This window comes from Lampris incognitus, chromosome 12 (assembly GCF_029633865.1).
Source record: "Lampris incognitus isolate fLamInc1 chromosome 12, fLamInc1.hap2, whole genome shotgun sequence".
NCBI classification, from domain to species: domain Eukaryota; kingdom Metazoa; phylum Chordata; class Actinopteri; order Lampriformes; family Lampridae; genus Lampris; species Lampris incognitus.
The window spans coordinates 22,349,714-22,372,508 of record NC_079222.1 but is presented as its reverse complement, the minus strand read 5'-3'; the positions used below and the strand labels follow the sequence as shown (position 1 = coordinate 22,372,508).

Below are 22,795 nucleotides of genomic sequence, written 5' to 3'. Positions count from 1 at the left end.
TCACTCACTCACTCACTCACTCACTCAATCAATCAATCAATCAATCAATCAATCAATCAATCAATCAATCAATCAACTTTATTTATTTCACACAAATATGAAAAAAATACAATTTATACATATATAATACACAAAATGGTGTGACATGTGAAATCACATGGTCATATTCCATGTTCATATATGCACATATATACACCCACAACCACATATGACCATGTGTTCTTGGTTGACATCTTTGCATGCGATGCATTCAAACAATATTAATAGCGTTAGAGCCTTTTTCTCTATCAGAGATACAGAAGCTGATTCACCATCTCTTTAGTGTTACTGTGCAAAATTATTTTGACTGTCAAGTCAAGTGGGCAAGAAATCAACACATGCTGAGAGAGAAAAAAAACTGGATAAGTTAAATGGTTGGTTTTTGGGTAGGTGGGATATATTGAATATATAATTTCAAAAATAATTAAACTGTACAATACAGTCAGATCGTAATTTTTATCATCAAGTGACAACAGCAGCTTTTTGCATTATTTCTAAAATATTATTGGGGACATTAGCAGACCCACAAAGTTTGTTGAGACATGTGCCCACCATCACTGCTTTCAGCCATTCTGTTTCAAGTTTACAAGAGATTATTTTTTCTTTTATTGAAATGCATTACAATATTGAGGGCATCTGGATGGCATGGCAGTCTGTACTGTTGCCTACCAAAATGGGGATCGCCGAGTCGAATCCTCCCCGTGTTACCTCTGGCTTGATCGGGTGTCCCTACAGACACAATTGGCTGTGTCTGCAGCAGTGTTGTAGTACTTGAGTACAGGACGTGGACCTGAGTCCGACTCGAGTCCTGATTTTCAGGACTCGTGACTCGACTTGTACTTGAACACTGATGACTCGTACTTGGACTCGGACTCAGACTCGAACACTGGGGACTCGACACTCGACTCAGGCTCAAGGTTTAGTGTCTCAACTACAACACTGGTGTGTGTGCACGTGCTTGCGAGTGCATTTGTTTGGCTATTATGTCACAAAGTAAATAAACTCCCTTTGAAGTGGTGACAGCTGTGTCACTTTTGTTTAATGTAGACCTTTTTTATTTGTATGTCAGCTTTTTTACAGTGCCAGAGTGGAGCACTGGAGCCCATCTTGGAACTCGACTCAGACTCAAACTTGATGTCTCGGACTTGGGTAAAGGGGACTTGACTTGGAGTCGACTCGGACTTGAACACTGGGGACTCGAGACTCAGCTCGGACTCGAGGTTTAGTGACTCGACTACAACACAGACCTGCGGGTGGGAAGCCGGATGTGGATGTATGTCCCCCTGGTGAAACTCCTCACTGAGGTGAAAAGAAGCGGCTGGCAACTCTACATGTATCGGAGGAGACATGTGGTAGTCTGCAACCCTCCCCGAATCGGCAGAGGGGGTGGAGCAGCGACCAGGCGACTTGGAAAAGTAGGGTAATTGGCCAAGTACAACTGGGGAGAAAAAGGGGGGAAAAATCCTGGAAAAAAAAAAGCATTGCAATTCTGTTTACAAGAACATTGTGTATTTAGTACTTAGCACCTAGGTTTTTGACACTTACTTGTGTTGCCGCCTCCTGACTAGATCCTCACTTGTGTTGTATTAACTCTCAAATGTACGTTGCTTTCGATAAAAGCGTCTGCTAAATGAAATTGTAAATAGTTATACTTTATTACTGATCTTGACTGTTAATATAAGGTATAGATTTTTTTGTAAGTTTCATGTTTGGAAAACATTTTTAACAAAATATCTGTATTTCATTCTACCACATTTTTACCCACACTGCAGGGAACCATCAACTGGCTGTCGATCTAAATGAGTTTTACTACAAGTTTGAAAAGAAAACTTTCACATCCCTCACTCTCTCCGGCCACAACACAACCAACTGCACTCCCTGCCAGCCACTCTCCCCACCCCACCGAACCCCCACCTGCACTCAGGATCTGTGATGAGGATGTTCGCCAGCTCTTCCAAAGACAGAAGACCTGGAAGGCACCAGGCCCAGATGGCATGTCACCCTCCTGTCTGAACATCTGTGCAGACCATTTTGCCACCATTTTCACACTGATCTTCAACCTATCACTGGAGCTGTGTGAAGTCCCCTCCTGCTTCAAGAGCTCCACTATCATCCTGGTCCCCAAGAAACCCCACATCACAGGATTAAATGACTACAAGCCCATTGCCCTAATGTCTGTCATCATGAAATCCTTCGAGCGACTACTGCTGGCCTACCTGAAGGAAATCACAGGCCCACTGTTTGACCCCCTGCAGTTTGCTTACCGAGCAAACAGGTCAGTGGAGGATGCAGTCAACATGGGATTGCACTACATCTTCCAACACTTCGACTCCCCAAGGTCACATGCAAGAGTCCTGTTTGTTGACTTCAGCTCAGTGTTCAACATCATCGTCCCAGATATTCTCCACTCCAAACTCACCTGGCTCACTGTACCAGCCACCATCTGTCATTGGAATAAAATTTTCCTGACAGACAGGAGGCAGCTGGTGAGGCTGAGAAAAATCACATCCAGCCCCCAAACAATCAGCACTGGTGCCCCTCGGGGAATCAATCAGCACTGGTGCCCCTCGGGGAATGGTTGCTCTCCCCTCTACTCTTTTCCCTCTACACAAATGACTGCACCTCAGGTGGCCCGTCTGTTAAACTCCTTAAGTTTGCAGACGAAACACCGACCATTGGCCTTATCTGGGATGGTGACGAATCTGCATATAGACGGGAGGTTGATCAGCTAGCCCTTTGATGCGGCCAAAACAACATGGAGGTGAACACGCTCACAACAGTGGAGACGCCACTAAACTTCAAGAGGAGTCCCCTAACACCCCCCCAACACACACACACACACACACACCATACACACACACACACACACACACACCATACTCAACAGCATGGTGTCTATTGTGAAAACCCACAATTTCTGGGTTCCACAATCTCATAGGACCTAAGGTGGGGATTCAACATAGACACAATAATCAAAAGGGCTCAGCAGAGAGTGTACTTTCTCTGCCAGCTCAGTAAGTTCAACCTGCCTCAGGAACTGCTGATTCAGTTCCTCACTGCAATAATCCAGTCTGTCCTCTGCACATCCATCACTGTCTGGCTTGGTTCGGCCACCAAACAGGACAGGGACAGATTACAATTGACAGTTAAATCTCAGAAAATCACTGGTGCCAACCTGCCCTCCATTCAGGACCTACAGAGTCAGGAAATGGACAGGCAACATCACTGCAGACCCATCACAACTTGGTCACAATCTGTTCCAACTCCTCCCCTCTGGTAGGCGCTACAGAACACTGTACTTCAAAAGAACCAGCTATAAAAACAGTTTCTTTCTGCGGGCTGTCATTCAAATGAACACTTAATACTTTTAAATACATCCAACCATTTTGTACATATTGCACTGTACATTGTACATATACTGGTACACTATGTCATGTCCATCTACCTCAGGCATGTAAGTAAGTAACCTGCTAATATTTATTTCATCATCTCTGATATATTATCTGTGCCATAGCACTTTATCGCCTCTTAATTCCCCTGTATGTAGTCAATCCTTATGTATATACCTGAACATTGGTGTAATGCAGTGTTGTTATTCTATGTTAAGTACACAGACTGCCACGAAACTGGAGTTAAATTCCATGTATGTACAAACCCTCATGGCTAATAAACATGATTCTGATTTTCATTCTGATATTTATCCAATATCACTATTTATCTGTTGCTAATGAAGACTTGGGGCTCTATTTCACACCTGGCGCAAAACAGTGCCAAAGTGCAGTTTTAATGTATTCACTAGTTTCAGACCAATGCAGTTGTCATTTTCTGGTTGTCAGGGCAATTCATATAGAAATGTTTGCTTACAATTAATCTTTGACCACATATCAGCTATACTAAGTTTACATTGCTTGGATGGGTGTTTGGGACTCGTGTAGCAGGTGAAAGGTGGTGCTAGAGTGCCTTTTTCTGTGGTAACTAATAAAGCCCCATGGTTAGCTGTTTGTTGACAGCAAAGTCATGTGTACAAAACTCACTAGAGTGTAACAAGTTCTGACAGAATAGTGCTGGAGAATTACAACAGAAGATAAGGATGAGGGGAGACCTGATATATGAACTCTATGAACAATAGGCAAGTTCTGTTATCCATTGGGATGACAGTCCAGCAATATAGATAAGCTAATTCATCCGAACAGGATTAAGGAGACACTCTGGGTACATACCATTGTGAAACAATAAGCATGTTTGTGCCGCATGGCACAAAGGGAGTGTGCTCTGAGATCAGGGTATACTTCAGTATCTGGGCTTGGGCATCTGTGCATATTAAACATATCAAAGTGTGACAATGCTGTAAGATATTTTTTGTCTCACTCCTAATTTAATGTCAGAATGGAATTAAATAATTGCCGTGACAATTTGGGGGCTTGTCCGGGATGCTTAACTCGTATTCTTCTTTGACCCACTCTGCACGGATTAAATCTGTCCGGGCAGTCTGGTCAAGGGGTTGTAAAATCACCCAAGACCCAGGGAGTCTACCTCCCCTGAGGAAAACTCGTGACAGACTCCCAGGGTGAGAAGGGACTGTTTGCGAGACTGTGGGGAAAGGAATTGTGTGATAAAGCTTTTTGGGTTTTTTTTAAAAATAATTTATTTATCTATTTTTTTAATGAGGATACGGTATTGAAGACCACGGGAAGACGTCTGAGATAATGATGATCATTTAGGGGTGACGACCCACTGGCAAAGGAAATAATTAATAATAATGTCAACTGACCACTCGACTAAAGGGGGCCAACCCCTTTCCCCGTGACCTTGAGAGCAGGATAAGCGGTTTGGATAATGAATGAATGAATGAATGTCAACTGAATGGTCATTACAAGAAATTTATGGTAAGAGAGTGACTGCAGGATAGCAGAATGGGGTAGAAACAAAGCAAATGTTTAACTGAAAAGTCTTATCTGACAGGACGTGTGAAAATTATGTGTGGTAGACATGGTGATGACTCCTGTAAACAGCTTTCAATGTGGGGAAATAAATTTGGATTTCCTGAAACAGGTAGCTTTAGTGTAAATCATCTACAACAATTGCAGGACAAGATGGGAAATATGAAAGAGAAAAAGGGAAAGGTAAAATACATTGGAAAGTGCTGATGATGTGGAAAGAGGAGGCAGAGAATAGAAATAGGCAAAAGATTAGTGAGAAGAGATATGTGAAGAGATCGTCACCTCTCTCTTCACTTTACGCCATATCTCCTTGTACTCCTGACTACTTTCTTCATCTCTCTGACTATCCCACTTCTTCCTTGCCAAACTCTTCCTCTGTATACTTCGATGTACTTCCTCATTCCACCACCAAGTCTCCTTGTCTTCCTTCCTCTGTCCAGATGACACACCAAGTACCTTCCTAGCTGTCTCCCTCATTATTTCTGGAGTGGTTGCCCAGCCATCTGGCAGCTCTTCACTACCACCAAGTGCCTGTCGTAAATCCGCCATGAGCTCTACACAACAGTCTTCCTCCTTCAACTTCTACCATTTGATCCTTGGTTCTGCCTTCACTCACTTCCTCTTCTTGGTGTCCAAAGTCATCCTACAGACCACTATCTAATGCTGCTTAGCTCTGTTCTCCCTTGTCACCACTTTGAAGTCTCTAATCCCTTTCAGATCGTGCCTCCCACATAAGATATAGTCCACCTGTGAGCACTTTACTCTACTCTTATACATCGTCCTGCGCTACCTCTTCTTGAAGTATATATTCAACACAGCCAATTCCATCCTTTTTGAAAAATCCACCAACATCTGTCCTTTCACATTCCTCTCCTTAACACCATACTTGCCCATCACCTCCTCATCACCTGTTCCCTTCACCAACATGCCCATTGAAGTCTGCTAAAATCACCACCCTCTCCTCCTTTTGGTACACTCTCCACCACTTCATCCAACTCACTCCTGAATTATTTTTTCTCTTCCATCTCACACCCAACTCGTGGGGCATATGCACTGATAACATTCATCATTACACCTTCAATTTCCATTTTCATACTCATCACTCTATCCGATACTCTCTTCATCTCCAACACACTCTTGACATACTCTTCCTTCAGAATTACCCCTACCTAATTTCTCCTCTGAGCCGCACCATGGTAGAAGAGTTTGAACCTACCTCTGATGCTCCTTCACCTGGTCTCTTGCACATAGTATATCTACCTTCCTGCTCTCCATTATATCAGCCAGCTCTCTCACTTTGCCAGTCATAGTGCCTACATTCCAAGTTCCGACTCTCATCCCCACATTCTTACCCTTCCTCCTCTTCCGCTGCCTTTCCCGTCACCTTCTCCTTCACCCAACAGTAGCATAGTTTCCATCAGTACCCTGCTGGTCAATAGTACCGGTGGTAGTCGTTGATAACCCGGGCCTCGACTGATGCCGTAAGGAAATCTGATTTATGAGCTACATATTTGATTTGCCGAAGGTTTAATGCCGGATGCCCTTTCTGATGCAACCCAATGCACTGGCTTTTGCATCCTCAGGGGCTGGGTATACATATTCCTGCTTCATTTTGTAATATACACCTGTGAATGAACAACATGCCTACTACTTGGCAAAAGTTGCCATTATAATGGCAATCTGCCAAGGTGCAAGCACACTGACTTTTAAAGGGAATGGGAGGTGACACTGTCATTGATTTATTTCATTTTACGCCCAAAACACACCGATGATTAATTAAGAGACTAAGTACGACCCTATTTGTGCTTAGCACCTTACATAGTGCTCAGATTACCTGCCGTTAAACAAGCAAAACTGAATTTGGACACACCCTAAATGCACTTGCGCTATGCGCTCGTGCACTTTGCATTCATATCAGCCAACAGGAAAACAACCATGTGAAACCATAGAATAATCACCAATCCCTTTTCCCTTACAGGGTCTAAACAATCACAGCCCTTTGTCCTGATATGAAAAATGAAATTTGTATATCGTACATGTATATTTAGATTAGTTTAAAGAGTATGATATAAAATAAAGCAATTATTTTCCTATTTTTGTATTTTTTTTACAAGTTTTTATTGGTGTATAAACATTTATTTTTTATTTTACTGTCTTTTTGTCTTTTTTTTTTACCATGTCTTCCGTTGTAGGAAGATGGTGGTGCGGTATCATGTTTGCAGCGGCCTCACCCAGTGTTGACTATGCAGTGTCTTTATCCACGTCTACATCTGAGTTTGTATCATCATGTGAATAACTTTTACGAGGATTTATGTCTGTGATCGTCGATTTCATTTGATGGCTGGGAGAGCTGGTGTTGGATTGGCTGGGAGAGCGGGGCAGGCTAAGCTAACTGCTAGCCCATGCAGACCGGCAGTTCCGATAACACCAAGATAACACCGAGGGCGGTCTGGCAACAACCTCGTCTAGCATTGATTGTGCAGTGTTTTTGTCTGTGTCTGCATTTGTATCGTCGTGTGGAGTGGGGGGGAGGTGTGTCGAATGTATCTGGCTGGGAGAGCTAGCGCTGGATCGGCTGAGGGAGCTTGGTCTGCTGTGTCCTGTGGGCCCATAGACCTCGGCCTAAACCTAACCCTAAGCTAATTGCTAGCCCATGCAGACCGGCAGTTCCGACAGTCATCCTGGCTGGGGTTCCTGACAGTAAAATTTTTGAATTGTGTTGCAAATTTACTGAAAGGACTGTGCTGTTGACTGTCTGTGTGTACATATATATATATATATATATATATATATATATATATATATATATATATATATATATATATATATTGGCCTTGTTCTCTCTGGTTTTAGATGGTTTTGGGTGTGTTTTTGTCTTTTGTGTTGCACTGCTGTAGGCTGGGAGAAACGAAATTTTGTCTCTTTTGTGTACGCAAGTGCGTGAATAAGATGACAATAAATTGTTACTATTCCTGATTCCTGTTTTATATTTATTTGAATACCGTTAAATGTTGTTACTTTTGGTTTACTCCATTGCCTACCGACACGGTGATCTCGGTTTGAATCCCTGTGTTGCCTCTGGCTTGGTCGGACATCCCTACAGACACAATTGGTCATGTCTGCAGGTGGCAAGCTGGATGTGGGTATGGGTTCTGGTTGCTGCACTAGCGCCTTCTCTGGTCAGTGGGGGTGCCTGCTCGGGGGGAGGGGGAACTTGGGGGAATAGCATGGTCCTCTCTCGCCCTACGTCCCCCTGCAAAACTCCTCATTGTCAGTTGAAAAGAAGCGACTGGCAACTCCACATGTATCAGAGGAGCCATGTGATAGTCTGCAGCCCTCCCCGGATTGGCAGAGGGGTTGGAGCAGCGACCGGGAAGGCTCAGAAGAGTGGGGTAATTGGCCGGATACAATTGGGGGAGAAAAAAAGGTGGGGGGGGGAATTGTTATTTACAATATAACCAAAAGGGGCCTAAAATATTTAATATGTTTCCTACTTTGAATCACAGCATCTAAGGATGCTGGTGTATTTCAGTTTCTAGCTGCAAATTTCTTCCTGGAGTATGTAAAGTTTGGCCATGACGCAGGGACAAGAAGTGTGTGTGTATGTGTGTGTGTGTGTGTGTGTGTGTGTGTGTGTGTGTGTGTGTGTGTGTGTGTGTGTGTGTGTGTGTGTGTGTGTGTGTTTGAAGCTTGGCTGCCTGTTAAAGGAAACTCTGCTGTGCTCGTTGAAGGCAGGACAGAATGCTGCAGGCAAAGATAAGTATAGACCCCCTGGAGTCTCTTGCTCTCTTTTCTTTCTCAGCTAGAGACAATAATTGCAAGGGTGAGAGAAAGAGTGAAATTTACAAAGAAAAGAGAGAGCATTTTAGAGGGGAAAGGGAAAAAGTAGAGGCAAGAACCATACTGAGATGAGAGGTGACACAGAACAAGGTAGTGGGAATACATAGCTAATGTGATGTTCGTATGTGTTATCTTCAAAGTGATGTTTGCAATACTTTCAGAATTTGCAAATATATATCTGAACTTCCGCATCTCTTCTTGTAACTACTTCGCTTTGGTGTGGATTATTATTAGACTCAGACTCAAAAGTGAAAACAATTAAGAAGGTGAAGAAAAAGAAGATACTTTATCTTTACCGTACATCTAATGAAATTCATTGTCTGCATTTAACCAGTCCTCTATAAACACACTAGAAACAGTGGGCAGTTGTGTACACTAGCAGCAGTGGGCAGCTTCAGTGCAGCGCTCAGGACCAACTCCAGTTCTTTGTCACCGCCTTTGCCAGGGGCACAATTACCTTCAAAATATCCAAGATCAAATATTGATATTCCTTTTTAAGCAGACAGACATATTCTACCACTGTTATTGTATTGCTGAGGCTGAATGCCTCATTTATTTGTATAGCTTGCAACGAGGATGAACCATAAGTATTGACGTTCCATTTCAAGACAAAAATGGGTTGTGCTGCTGCACTTCAGGAGCATGGTGAGAGGCAGCAACCTTTTCCCCCATAATCCTCTTTATGAGAGCTAGTCTCAGAACAAAGACCTTGTGCCAAAAAGACAGAGCGGGGTGAATGCACTCTTCATATCAATTTTTCATCCTCTCTTTCTCTCTCCCTCCATCTCTTTTTCTCTCTCCTTCCCCTAACCACAAAGCCCATTAAAAGCAATCACAGCCCAAGTGTAAGAGAGTAGGGGTGGAAGGATTGACTGAAGGGCAAAGAATGAGAGGATGAGAGGGGAGAGAAAGAGAGCAGGAGTGGAGAGGTGCTGTAAAAAGATTACCACGGCTGGTGCTCACAGAAAACATATTGATTGCCAAATTAAATCAACCAGCTTTGCACTGAGGTTTTGAGGACCTAAGGAGGTGTGTGGACCAAGCCGATATGCAGCTTTATGGATTTTCAGACCCAAATGTGGACTGTTTCCTTGACACCCCACTAAGAGCTCCTTTTCTTTATTCCTTTATTTATTTTGTTCACAGCACTGACTCATGTTTTGGGCTTGAAAGAAACTGATGAAATAGAGAATTGCCTTTGAATTCCCTACGAAGTTGCTCGACAGCAATCTGTTGTACAATATCTAGAGGTCTCCCATTAAAGTCTAAAGCCTCAGGTCTACTCCCCTATGTCCCTGATGATCTCACATCATTGGTCAATGTCATTAACTTAAACCCCTCTTGGTTATTGGAGAGGATACATGTCTTTGTGGCTGGGGCGTCTGGGTGATGTGTTGGTGGTCTATTTCGTTCCCTACCAACATGGGGATCGCCGCTTCAAATTCCCGCGTTACCTCCGGCTTGGTTGGGTGTCCCTACAGACACAACTGGCCGTGCCTGTGGGTGGAAAGCCGGATGTGGGTATTTGTCCTGACTGCTGCACTAGCGCCTCCTCTGGTCAGTCGGGGCGCTTGTTCAGGGGAGAAGGGGAACTGGGGGGAATACTGTGATCCACCCACACACTGAGGGAATACTGGGGGGAATACTGTGATCCTCCCCCTGGCGAAACTCCTCACATTCAGGTGAAAAGAAGCGGCTGGCCACTCCACATGTATCGGAGGAGGCATGTGGTAGTCTGTAGCCCTTCCTGGATCGACAGAGGGTGTGGATCAGCGACCGGGACGGCTTGGAAGAGTGGGTTAATTGGACAGGTACAGTTGGGGTGAAAGGGGGGGGGTAAATAAATAAATTAAAAACATCTTTGTGGCTGCTAGTTGATTTTGTGGCTTTCACTCCTCTCAAAAGAGATGGTCAAGCACTGAAAAACTGTTCAGTGTTCTTACTACATTGAGAAAGCATATTCATGCAATTCTGAAAGAAATTAGGTTATTTTCACAACACAAAAATAATTAATTCAATTCATTCTAAAATTGTGTAATACATTTGTCTCATGTTTTATTTTTTAAGTTCTTTGCACTAAATGATTTAAAATCTAAAATAATAGTCAAAGTGTTGGCATGTGAGCTTGAGTGACTCATTAAGTTGTACTCAGTTTTGTACAGAAAAGGAGATGAGAGCATAGGTTGGATGGTGATGAAGTGACACACTAGATTGTCAAGAGCACCCTATGGAGCAGATATAGAGGCAATTACGTTTTGTTGGGCAGTGAAACGATATACATAGAGGCAAGAGTGAATTTAGAATTCAAGATTTGATGCTCAGGACGACAACTTGCCCTATGACTCTCTCTCTCTTTCTCTCTCTCTCTCTCTCCTCTCTCTCTCTCTCTCTCTCTCTCTCTCTCTCTCTCTCTCTCTCTCTCACTGAACACTTTTCTCGTATAATTTTGGCTTGTTAAAGAAGATAATTGGGTCAAGATTCAAGACTGAAACATGAATCAGGGAAGTGAACCATTACTTCACAAACTGTGAGACAGTTCAGACACATACAGAAAACTTGCACCAACAAAGAAGCTCTTTCTCTCTCGCCAATCTCTTATCATTTCTCTCTCTCTCTTTTACACACACAGTACACAAACACTTGCTCGACACATGGTATGTGTGTTAAGCTGATGTTTGCTATGTTTAATATTTGAATATGCAAAGCCACTTCAGAGGTGAACGTTCTCTTTTTCTCTATCTTTTCTTCCTTTCTACTTCTCTCTCTGCCCTATTTCTGTATTCATAATCACTATATCAACAAACACAATGTAGAAATCCTTCTTGGTTGTTGAAACATATGTGGAGCTCACATGCAGAATTGGAGCACAACATTACAGGGTGGTTTTGCATTTGACCACAACCCAACACAGTCAGTTTTCCCCTTGCTAAACATGGTTCACCACATGTTAAACCTGTTCTCATGTCACTACCCTCTCTCACTCAGTCTTCCCTTTACCTCTGTCTCTTAATCTTTGTCAAACTTCACCTGCTACTTCATGCAATGCACTTTTCTACTATCTATTCTTTTTTTTTAGTAAGTAGATGAAGACTGAACAAGTTAGTTTTGCTAAGTGTGTGCATTTGTGTGAGTGTGTGTGTGTGTGTGTGTGTGTGTGTGAGTGTGTGTGTTATATTTAACAATATACATGATACCAGTCAACATAACTTTCCTTTTGTGTTTTTTTTAGGCAAAATACTGCAGATTAGATGTTGGAATCAAGCCAGTGACACCAGAAGGATATCTGTTCAGTGATTTCAGGCATCTTAGAGTTAATATCCTACACAGCTTTATTAGCTTTTGAGAATCAGTTATGACTGGAAACTACTTGCGAATTTCCTAGGACGGAGTATCCAATAGACAATGTTTTAAAGACATTAGTTTCAGTCTCATTTACAAAACAAGTGAAATGTAATAATAAAAACTAAAAAAAATAAAAATGTGCAATCATCTAGCATCATTTACACTATTTATGACATGGCTGACCGGAGTAAATGCTGTACAGAGTTGTCAGGCTTCACTAAAGCAAACAGCAACACCACAAACCGCATCCATTGAGGTACAATAATTTCATGTAAGGTAAGAAGCACCATCAATATGGTAGAGTATTCACAACAGCATAGTTTATACTAAAAAAAATGCAGTTTTTAACATCTGTCCTAGTCCCAGTTGTCACGACGCCCCAGATTCAGCCAGTGCTTGTACAGTTGGTGCAACAAAACAAACCAAACCAAAACAAAACAAAACAAACAAAACACAGATGACAATGGGGGAGTTGGAGGAGGTACAAAATGAGATATGAAAGCTTATTTTCATCCAAAAGAAAAATTGTGGGTTTTATCCTGAATTATAGGATATATGCTAAGAATCGATAATAATATGATCCTATAATATGATTTATATAATATGATCTGAATATATGATATAATAATATGATAATATGATAACAATATGATGTAATTTATAATAATATAATCCTAAATTTAACTATCTTCACATTTGGCAAAACCTTTATACCTAAGTTATAAAAAATAATTTAACATACAAATATATATATATAAAAAAGTCAAGCGCGACTAGATAAAGCTATTGACTTTGCTTCAGCATTCACCACAATATCCGACCAAGACAAAGACATAATAGCCACACCAAAGAATCAATTATAACCCGCGCTAAAGAATCAATTATATATCACAAGGGAATTCCATGGCCAAAGCAGGGTAGCAGCAAATTCGATGTGACCATGGGCAGCTTTGACGGGGCAGAAACTTGTGAGCTAGTGGGCTTGTACTTGTTGTCCCAACTACAGGTCTTAGACATCAACGTCGAGCTATAAAGAGACAACGGGCTGGCAGTCTGCAACAAACCGGCAAGAGAAGTCGAGAGAATAAAAAAGAAAATGTGCAGTATTTTCGCAAACAATGGGCTAAAAATTTCAACTGAGGCTAACAAAAACCAAATTGACTTCCTCGGCACCTCATCAGACTTTGGAAATGGTACATACAGGCCATACATGAAGCTCAATAATACACTACAATACGTCCACATAGAAAGCAATCATCTGCCCTCTATCTTGAAAAATATCCCAGTGAGCATAAATAAGAGACTCTCATGTTTATCATCCAGTGAATCCATCTTTAATGAAGCAGCCCCCCCATACCAAGAAGACTTATAAAACGGTGGATATAATTTCAAGCTTAAGTACAATCCACCATCAACTAGCGACAGCCAGCAAAAAAAAAAAAAATGCAGCAGAAGGCAGAACATCACCTGGTATAATCCTCCCTACAGTGACACCGTGGCCTCTACTATTGGAAAAAATATTTTTCAAACTTTTAGATGAGTGCTTTACCCCAGACCACCAACTAAGAAAAATATTCAACACGAACACGGTCAAAATGAGCTACAGCAGCATGCCAAATGTTCAGCAGGTTATTCATCCCACAACACTAGCATCATGGGCAAGGCACAGACCCCCTCGATGCAAACAAAACACCTCCAACTGCAACTGCCATGCTAAGGAACCATGTCCTCTTGAAGGAAAATGCCAGACAGAGGGAGTCTTTTACAAGGCATCAGTGACAAGAGAAGACAACTGCAAAGTGGAGTCTTACATCGGACTAACAGAGGGCCCTTTTAAAATTAGTTTAACGCCCATATGAGTAGCTTCAGAAATGAACATTCAAGAAATGCAACAGCCTTGAGCTGCCACATTTGGTCATTGGTGGACAAGAATATTAGTTGCTCTATCTCATGGAAAATCCTTATGAAGAGCAATGCATATTCAACTAGCAGCAAAAGATGTAACCTATGCTTAGCAGAGAAATATTTTATTATTTGCAAGCCTGATATGTCCACCTTGAACAGCAGAAATTAATTGGCCACCAGCTGTAGACACAGAAAAAAATCTGCTTTACAATTAAATAAGCTATTGTCTTTATTACCCCCCCCCCCCACACACACACACCTTCTATCGGATGATATACATGTGGTGACTGTTATTGGATATTGTATTTTTATGTTTTACCTGTCTGCTCTTTCGGCTGTGCTCCAGACCCACTCCACTAAATGATGTACGTAAAGTACCCCATTGGATGTTATTTTAGATTGTTATATTTTAAAAGTATGCTATTCCAACAGTGCCCCGGCCCTTTAAAACCTTACTTGTTTCAAAATGAGCCCCAGCCCCTCCCTCATTGGTTGTAATGATCCTGATGTTACTTTTCAAATGTTTCCTATCCTCCCATTGGTTGCTGTGCATCACAACTCGGGGCGTGGTGCGAGGCAACATAGCATTTATTCGCTGGGTTTTTTTCTTTGTTGTATAGCCAACTTGGCAGATGATGAGTGTGTGGCACGCAAAACAGGCTTGTACTGCTATTAAATTTTTTTTCCTACATCCATTTTAATAATTCACTCCCCATTTTTCGAGCACTTTACATGATTGACGGTTTCTGTAAAAAAACACTATATATATATATATATAGTATATGTATATATGTATATATATATATAGTATATATATATAGTATATGTATATATAGTATATGTATATATAGTATATGTATATATATTGATAGATAGCGTGACGTCCCGTATTGTTTTTGTGTTTAATGTATGCAGGCCTGCATGTTGTATGGATGTGTCGCTCTGTCCTGGTGTGTTGTGGTTTTGTCTCCCCCTAGTGTCTCCATCATTCCCTTTCTTACAGAAGCTGCAGCTTGGATCCACTGTCTATCAACACACCTGCTCCGTATCACCAATTAGCCACGCCCTGCTCCTCCTCCTCCTATATATAGTCCTAGCTTTTCCATTGATCCCTCTCGTTCTCCTGGGTAGTGGCAGTATCAGGAGGCGAGCAGCTGGTTGGTTGGGTTTTGTGTTTGTCTTGTTTTTGATTAAGACTATGAGTTAGTTTACCTCTTATCAGCCTATGTTTGTTTGTTGGTTAGTTTTTCTTTGTTTCTTTTCTTGTTTAAGCTCATAGGGGACATTTGGGTAAGTTGGTAAGTTTAGACACCCTGGGGTCTACATTTACTTTACACGTAGTTTGTTTATGTTATTCTTCATTAGTTTAGCGGTGGGCACCAACCCATGTATTTAGGGGCGCTTGACGCCTGTTAAGGGGGGAGAGGTTTTCTTTTCAGTTTATAGTTTATTTGGTGCCACTGATTAGTGCTCTATGTCCCCGTGTTGCTGTGTTTTTGTATTAAATAAATATTTCTTAAGTTGTGGTTCTTTCTGCTCACGTTGTGGTTCATCCTGCTTAAGTTGTGGTTTTGTGAGGCTGCACCCACATTTGGTTTGTTCTGTTGTGGTAAATGTTGCGCCTTGGTCCTCTGGCCACTAGGGGGCGGAACAGATAGATAGCGTTTTTTTTTCCGAAACCGTCAATGGTGTTGTGAGTGCTCAACTAATGAGGAGCGGAATATCAACATATGTTAATATATGTTGATATATATATATATATATATATAATCCAGTGAGTCAAGTAAAATTATTGGATTATTATTATTATTGGATTATTTTGCTGCTTATTTGTTGAGCACTTCCCCTACCATTGAGTGTTTCTTTTAATAACGTTATATATATTACTGTAACTTTGATGAATTCACAATATTTTGTCAGCTTTTTGCTTTGTCAATATGTCTAGTTTGTCATGCCAATAACACACCCACTGAATTGAATTCAGTTGAATGAATGTCACTGAGTGGTGACAGGTTGTGAAGGAGTCAGATTCCTTCTAAGGTGTATTGCAGGGAGATGACTAATATCCTAAATCCTTAATCCTACTGAGATAATAGGACCTCTTTCTTGTTCAATGCTGCACAACTCAGACGGGGTAGATCTCCTGGTTTTATTCAACCATCCACCGAAAAAATGTTGTCTTTATTTTGGATGGATGGATTTTTAACTCCTGTTCACATCTGGAAAGGGTTTCTCATACATTTTAAATTACCATATCAGCAAGGCATTAGTCCTAAAAGTAAACAACATTTTTTTAATCTCTCATGGTACACCTGACCTCACTTAACCTCTTATCACATCTTCTATTAGTGTGTGTTTGCTTGCATGATTGTGTGCACGTGTGTGTGCATGTTTCAGTACACTTGTGCAGTGATGGTAATGTGAGGGCAGAGCGAGACAGTTTCCTGTACTAATTTCCACACAAGGCTACACTTTCAGTGATAATACAATTTATTTATGAGGCTCCACACTTCATTGAAACACTAAAATGCACACTATACACATAATAAATAACCTTGCTACACAATCACTTATTTTCGGCGATTATGTTAAATCTAAATTGATATTGAAATAACGTCTCATACTTTCAGTTTTTTTCCTGTTTTTCAAAACTATCAGCTATCAAAAATGAAATGTGGTAAAAATAAAGACTGTGTGTATATCATACATACATACATACACACACACACACACACACACACACACATACACATATATATATATATATACATACATACACACACACACACACACACACACATATATATATATATACATACATACATACATACATACATACATACATACATACATACATATATAATCCAGCAAGTCAAGTAAATTCTTTATGAGACAGTACAAGCCAGTTTATGCCATAATGCATAATGGTCATAAGCAATAATGGTCGCTAAAGGTCAAATGGGGGGGGGGGGTATTTGTCTATTGTCACGATCATGACAATAGACAAATACCCATTAGCGATCACGTGTTTTTGAATTTTTGTATGGTGCACCTCTCCCTTCCCCATTGGACATTGTGCACGTGATGTGCATGACGAGGCAGTAAATGGTATGTTCTTTCACGAGTAGCTTTATTCACAGCTGATGATTGCTTATGGCATGAAACAGGTTTGTACTGTCTCATAAAGAATTGACTTGACTCACTGGATTATTTTCCTCCTTATTTGTTGAGTACTTTCCCTACCGTTGAGTGTTTCTTTTAACAAAGTTTTATCAATTAATTTGCATTTTTATAGCGTTTTTCTAGCTGCAACAGCCACTCAAAGCGTTAATTAATTCACACACCAACACACACACACACACACACACGCACACACTGATGGCATGGAAATGTCGGAAATGAATGCCTCCTCCCCCAGGATGAACCTCTGTCCTTCGTCAAACTTGGGGAAAGCTTTGCAGGCTAACTGGTGTAGCTCAGCGGCGTACACTCCTAGTTTCTCTCCGGTCCTCCTAACCCTGCTGTTGAACCTGTCTGGCTGCTGTGGTATATGTATATATGTATATATGTGTGTGTGTGTGTGTGTGTGTGTGTGTGTGTGTGTGTGTGTGTGTGTGTGTATATATATATATATATATATATATATATATATATATATATATATATATATATATATATATAATGTTTCACTATATTATATTTTGTTCAGATTATATCACTTTCTAAAGTAAGAGATTGCTTGAAATGATCTTACTGAACAATCAAATAAGTAATTTCTCATAGACCGACTTCTGTTTACCTAAAATAAATAAACAAATAAATTAATAAATTTGGACAGTGTCAAGCTCCAGTAAAAGTCTTGAAACAAATTGGAAACCCCCCCCCCCAAAAAACAACAACCCCCCCAAAAGAAACAAAAAACAACACCTTTTTTTGGGGGGGGGGCAATCAAACAGTTCAAAATAACGGCCTTATGCTAAGCCTGTAATGCTATTATGTCCTAGGTAGAAAACTGAGTGGAAAAAATTATACACCACTAGAGGCCACTCTTTCACTGTTGCAAATTGGGCGTGATGTTACTGGCATTATAGGGACATCAACAATGTCCTGCGTCAGAAAAACTAATACGTTCATTCTAATCATAGTCTCTTAATTTAGGGGTGTAAATTTAAGTTGCAACATTGCCTTGAGTTTTCAGTACTATAGGCATATTTATTTGCTACTTAGATTCCAACCCATTTTGCTGGAAATTATTTGTGGGGATAAAAGCATACAAATTCACCAAGGCAGTATTTGCTGAAGCGCGCGCGCACACGCACACGCACACGCACACACACAGACACACACACACGTTAGCTTTTTCTCTCCCACAATTATAAGCCTAGACGCCCTAGCCTTTGTGACCTTTGCCATGGTTAGCCATTGCCACTGTCAATACATGGTATTCTTAGCAGAGAGAGTGATTATCAATTTGTCATTATACCCAAGCGGACAAAGTTTTAGCAAAAATTAAATCAAAGAAACAGAAATTTCCTCTTCAGAGTATTGAGAAATGATTTTGAGGCTCCAAAATCTATCAAACAAGAAATACTACGTCCCTAGTATTAAACATCCTCTGAACCATCTGCTTTCTATGTAGATACACATTCAATATCACTTAAGGTAACAGCCATGACAAGCAATTAATGATTAAAAAGAAATATGTATTGTCATTCAGTTCAAAAGTGTAAACATTATATGAACAACACCCACTTCTACAAAAGCTACCTTAATTTATTTTTTAACAAACAGACGGGATTCAAATTATTTGCAGGCAGCATGAAGCAAAAATGCCCTCCCCTACCTCCCAAGTCACCCCAACTTAACTCACTTTGAGCTCCAGGCAAGATAAACACCTTAAATGTGTTATCAATTTATACGTCAGCTCTCAGAGTGCCTGCAAATGCTGTCAAACCCACCAGCCCACATGCTCTACAATCATACTGTTTTCCTCCACCTTAAGGCTGTTGAAACACTATCATAATGTTGACCTGTATTATCTTAATCAAATTGATACAACTGCTACAAACAGGAAAACCTCAGAATAAGAGCATGACACATCTCTGGATGTTACACTATGAATAGTGTTTCTCTTGGAGTCCAAACCTGTATTTATGTAAGACTTGTCTTGTACTTAGTCCTAATTGCAGGCAGTCTCGTTTAAATAGAAGAATGAATGATGATCATCAGCACTGCTAGCACTGTGCACATGAAATTAAACAAAATAATGTTTTCCCCAGCCTAAAGCAGTGCAGCACAAAGACAAAAACATATCCAAACTGCACGAACATATATATCCAAACGACAAAATAAATAAATAAATAACTAAATAAAATTAAACAAAAAAACAAAAAACGACAGCAACTACAAAAACACGTATCCGACATAACCAAAAAAAAAAAAATCACTGTCCAAACACCAGGATGACTGTCAGAACTGCTGCTCTGCATTGGCTAGCAGTTATCTTAGCCTGCCCCGCTTTCGCGTCCTGTCAGACCGCCCTCGGTGTTTTCTCCTCCCACCGGACGCAGCAGACCAGGCTCCCCCAGCTGATCCAACACCAGCTCTCTCAGCCAGACACCTTTAAAAGCCCTCACCGCACTCCACACAACGACACCAAAGACACAGTGAACGCTAGGTGGGGCCGCCACCAGACCGCCCTAGGTGTTATCGGAACTGCGGTCATGGGCTACCAGTTAGCTTAGCCTGCCCCGCTTCCATGTCCCGTCAGACCCTGTCAGATCGTGTTTCCTCTTCAGGCATAGCTCCAGGCAGGGCCGTGGTCCCTGGGCCCAAGGGATGCAGCAGACCAAGCTCTCCCAGCCGATCCATGCAAAAAAAGAACTGAAAATAACCATTGAAACAGTCCTCAACAACGACCGGAACAGAGTTTAAACTCTGTGGGCAGTCATTTTGACCACCAATGGTCATTCTCATAGTTTTCAAAGTTCTGGTTGTTGTTTGGGACTGTTTCAATGGTTATGTTCAGTTCTCTTTTTTGTTGCATTTAACGTTTAATAGGCCTTGTTATGTTTGTTAGATTAACAATATATGTTTTCCGTTTTCTTTTTAAGGTACTATTTTCACTTTTTCAATTTTGCTATTCAAGTTCGACCATGTCTCTCTGAAGTTTCAATTGTTTAAAAATAGCATTATAGTTCCTAAAATGTTAATTTTGGTGTCAGTTAGTTTCATAACAGACATACTAACATATGCGATGTATTAATATCTCAACTGGGTATTTATCTTGACTATAGAGTTTAAAAACGGGTGGTCGTTTTGACCGCCCATGGCCATTTTAGGGAGCAGTGAAATCCCAGTCATTCTAATAAAATATCTTAACATTCACACATGCATGTGGATAACACCATTCTTTTGATCAGTAGCACAATGTTACAGTGTTACATACACTACACCTGCATGGCACAATTAAGAAAAATCAAACACCCAGCACTGTGCTGTTTCTTTGAAATCCTTCTGGTTGCCATGCTGTTCTGACACAGCCCTAAATGGGATAATTACCCAATGCTTGAAAAGGCATAGCTGAACACAAGGGGAGTGAAGAACAGAAAGAGAAGCTTGTTAAAAAAGCTGAAGAGTCGAAGAGCACCAGGGCTGTCTCAACTATTCAATCCCACGTTTAAATGGTGATTTGATGAAAAGACAGGAAATCAGAGCTTCCAGCCTTGTAAGAGCAGCATTTTGAAACAGCCCAAATGGCAGGTTTGCGGGGATGTGTAAGTCCTCTCCACAAGAGGTGGATCCAAACACAATAGCCTTCATCACCATGCAAAAAACAAGTGAAATTATGATATATCTGTTTTATATTGTGATACATTTTATCACCTCTTTGAATATTTATGATAATCTGTTCAATTCAATTTGTGTAACTTTATCCTAAAACAATAACGCCACCACTTAAATGAATGAGGAAAAAGAGGGCCTTTATAATTTAATATATTTATGTCCTGCATCAGCATTTCTACTTGCAAATACTACTGAATAAATCCACAGTACAGCTGGCATGAAAGCAAGTTTTTACACTAAAAAGCCTCATTGGCAATTATTTGTGAAACTCTGAAGCTTTGTTTTCATGGTAAATGGTGACTGAAACAGAGTAAAAATCTTTTTCAGGATACTACAAAACAATGTTGATATACCTCAAGTAGAGGAGGCATGCATACTTTTGAGTGTAATGTGCAAATGAAGCATAAAACAACATAGTGAGGTTATTTTTTCTGTTGTGTCCAATAAAACACTAAATTAACACTGAAGGGGAGTGCAACTACAGTAACTTAAATCATGACATGCTAATATCTGATGGCATGTTTGACACTCACCATTTTTAGATTAATCAGCATTAAGATTAAAATGTTACCTGATCTCATTAACATCTTGTTTTAACTTCATGTCAGGCTTAGGAAATAATATAGCCAATGTGAAGTAGTCACATAGATGGCTGAACAATGTTGGTAGGCTACACTTTTGATAAAATGGCTATTCAAAGCTCAATCAAGAGAAAAAAATGGGAAAAAAAACATGTTGACAAACGTCCAGTAATATTTCACAAATCACTGGGATTTTTTTTTCCTCCACCCTTTTTCGTTTCCGATTTGGTTATCTCAAATTCTCTGTTTTCCCGGATGCCTGCATTGCATGACCTCTATGGTGGGTAGGCAGAGCTAAGACACCCACACCCATGCTCCAATAGACAGTGCACCGGCCGACAGTCTTTTTGCCTGCCAGCTGCAGGTTTTCCCTGGGGAACTCAACACAGGTGGAGCATCACGCGATTTCGCGAGATCCACCCGCAGCTGAACATGTGCCCCATCAACTGTAGTTGCAATGGTGAGGCAGACATCTCTTGTCGCCTCCCTGCCCATGAGTGCTGCAAATTCCCCGTGATGCCCAGCTGAGCTGGAGACAACATCAGCATACAAACTGACACTATCAGTTTTAGGGCGCTAAGCGTACTAGTGGACAGCACTACACAAGTGCCCTCAGGAATATTTTTTGAGGGAAAAAAATAATTAAGCGGATTTGAATTTAGGATCCCATTTCCATTTCGACAAAAAGGTTTTAGAGCTCCAAAACATTCCGCACAACTCTTACCAACAAATCTGTTTCATCTAAAATAGAGAATAACTTTAGTTTTTTACCATATTATATAATAAACAAACCGTACAACAAGCTCATTTCCTTCTCCTTATGCTGCCTAAAAACTTTTTTTTTCCCAGAATTGCCCTTGAGAGAGTCTCACAATTTGTGGCAACACAGAATCGGAAATGTATGCATGCTGTACCAGAGAGCCAATCCAACTGCATGTAATATGCTTAATAGCTTTAATATCTGTTGTTTAAATGAATGCTTGACGCGAGTGGGGCCTGTCGGCCAAGCCATAACAATGATAAAATGCCCAATGTCACCCAGGAGTATCGTTCAGCAATACAGCCCACTGGCTTCTCCAATTTATCACCTTCATAAAAGAGGGGAACATGCCCCAAATGAAGTATTAAAGAGTTATTAGAGGACACCACTAGAATACAGACTAAGTTGTCTGGTAATAAAGCAATCAGAGATGTTTATTTTGAGATTTGTGTTATGTTTTCTTATTATAGCGGCAGCTGCTGACAGGTTGACAAATGATTCAGCCAAGAGGTGATTTGGTGATTTGGCTTGAAGTTTATGGT

At 40.8% G+C, this 22,795-nt stretch overlaps 1 protein-coding gene across 1 annotated transcript in view; it reads right to left on the bottom strand.

Moving 5' to 3' along the window:
• The window catches only part of LOC130121572 (astrotactin-2), a 570,216-nt gene that overhangs the window by 106,561 nt on the left and 440,860 nt on the right, over window positions 1-22,795 (bottom strand). The window lies entirely within an intron of this gene.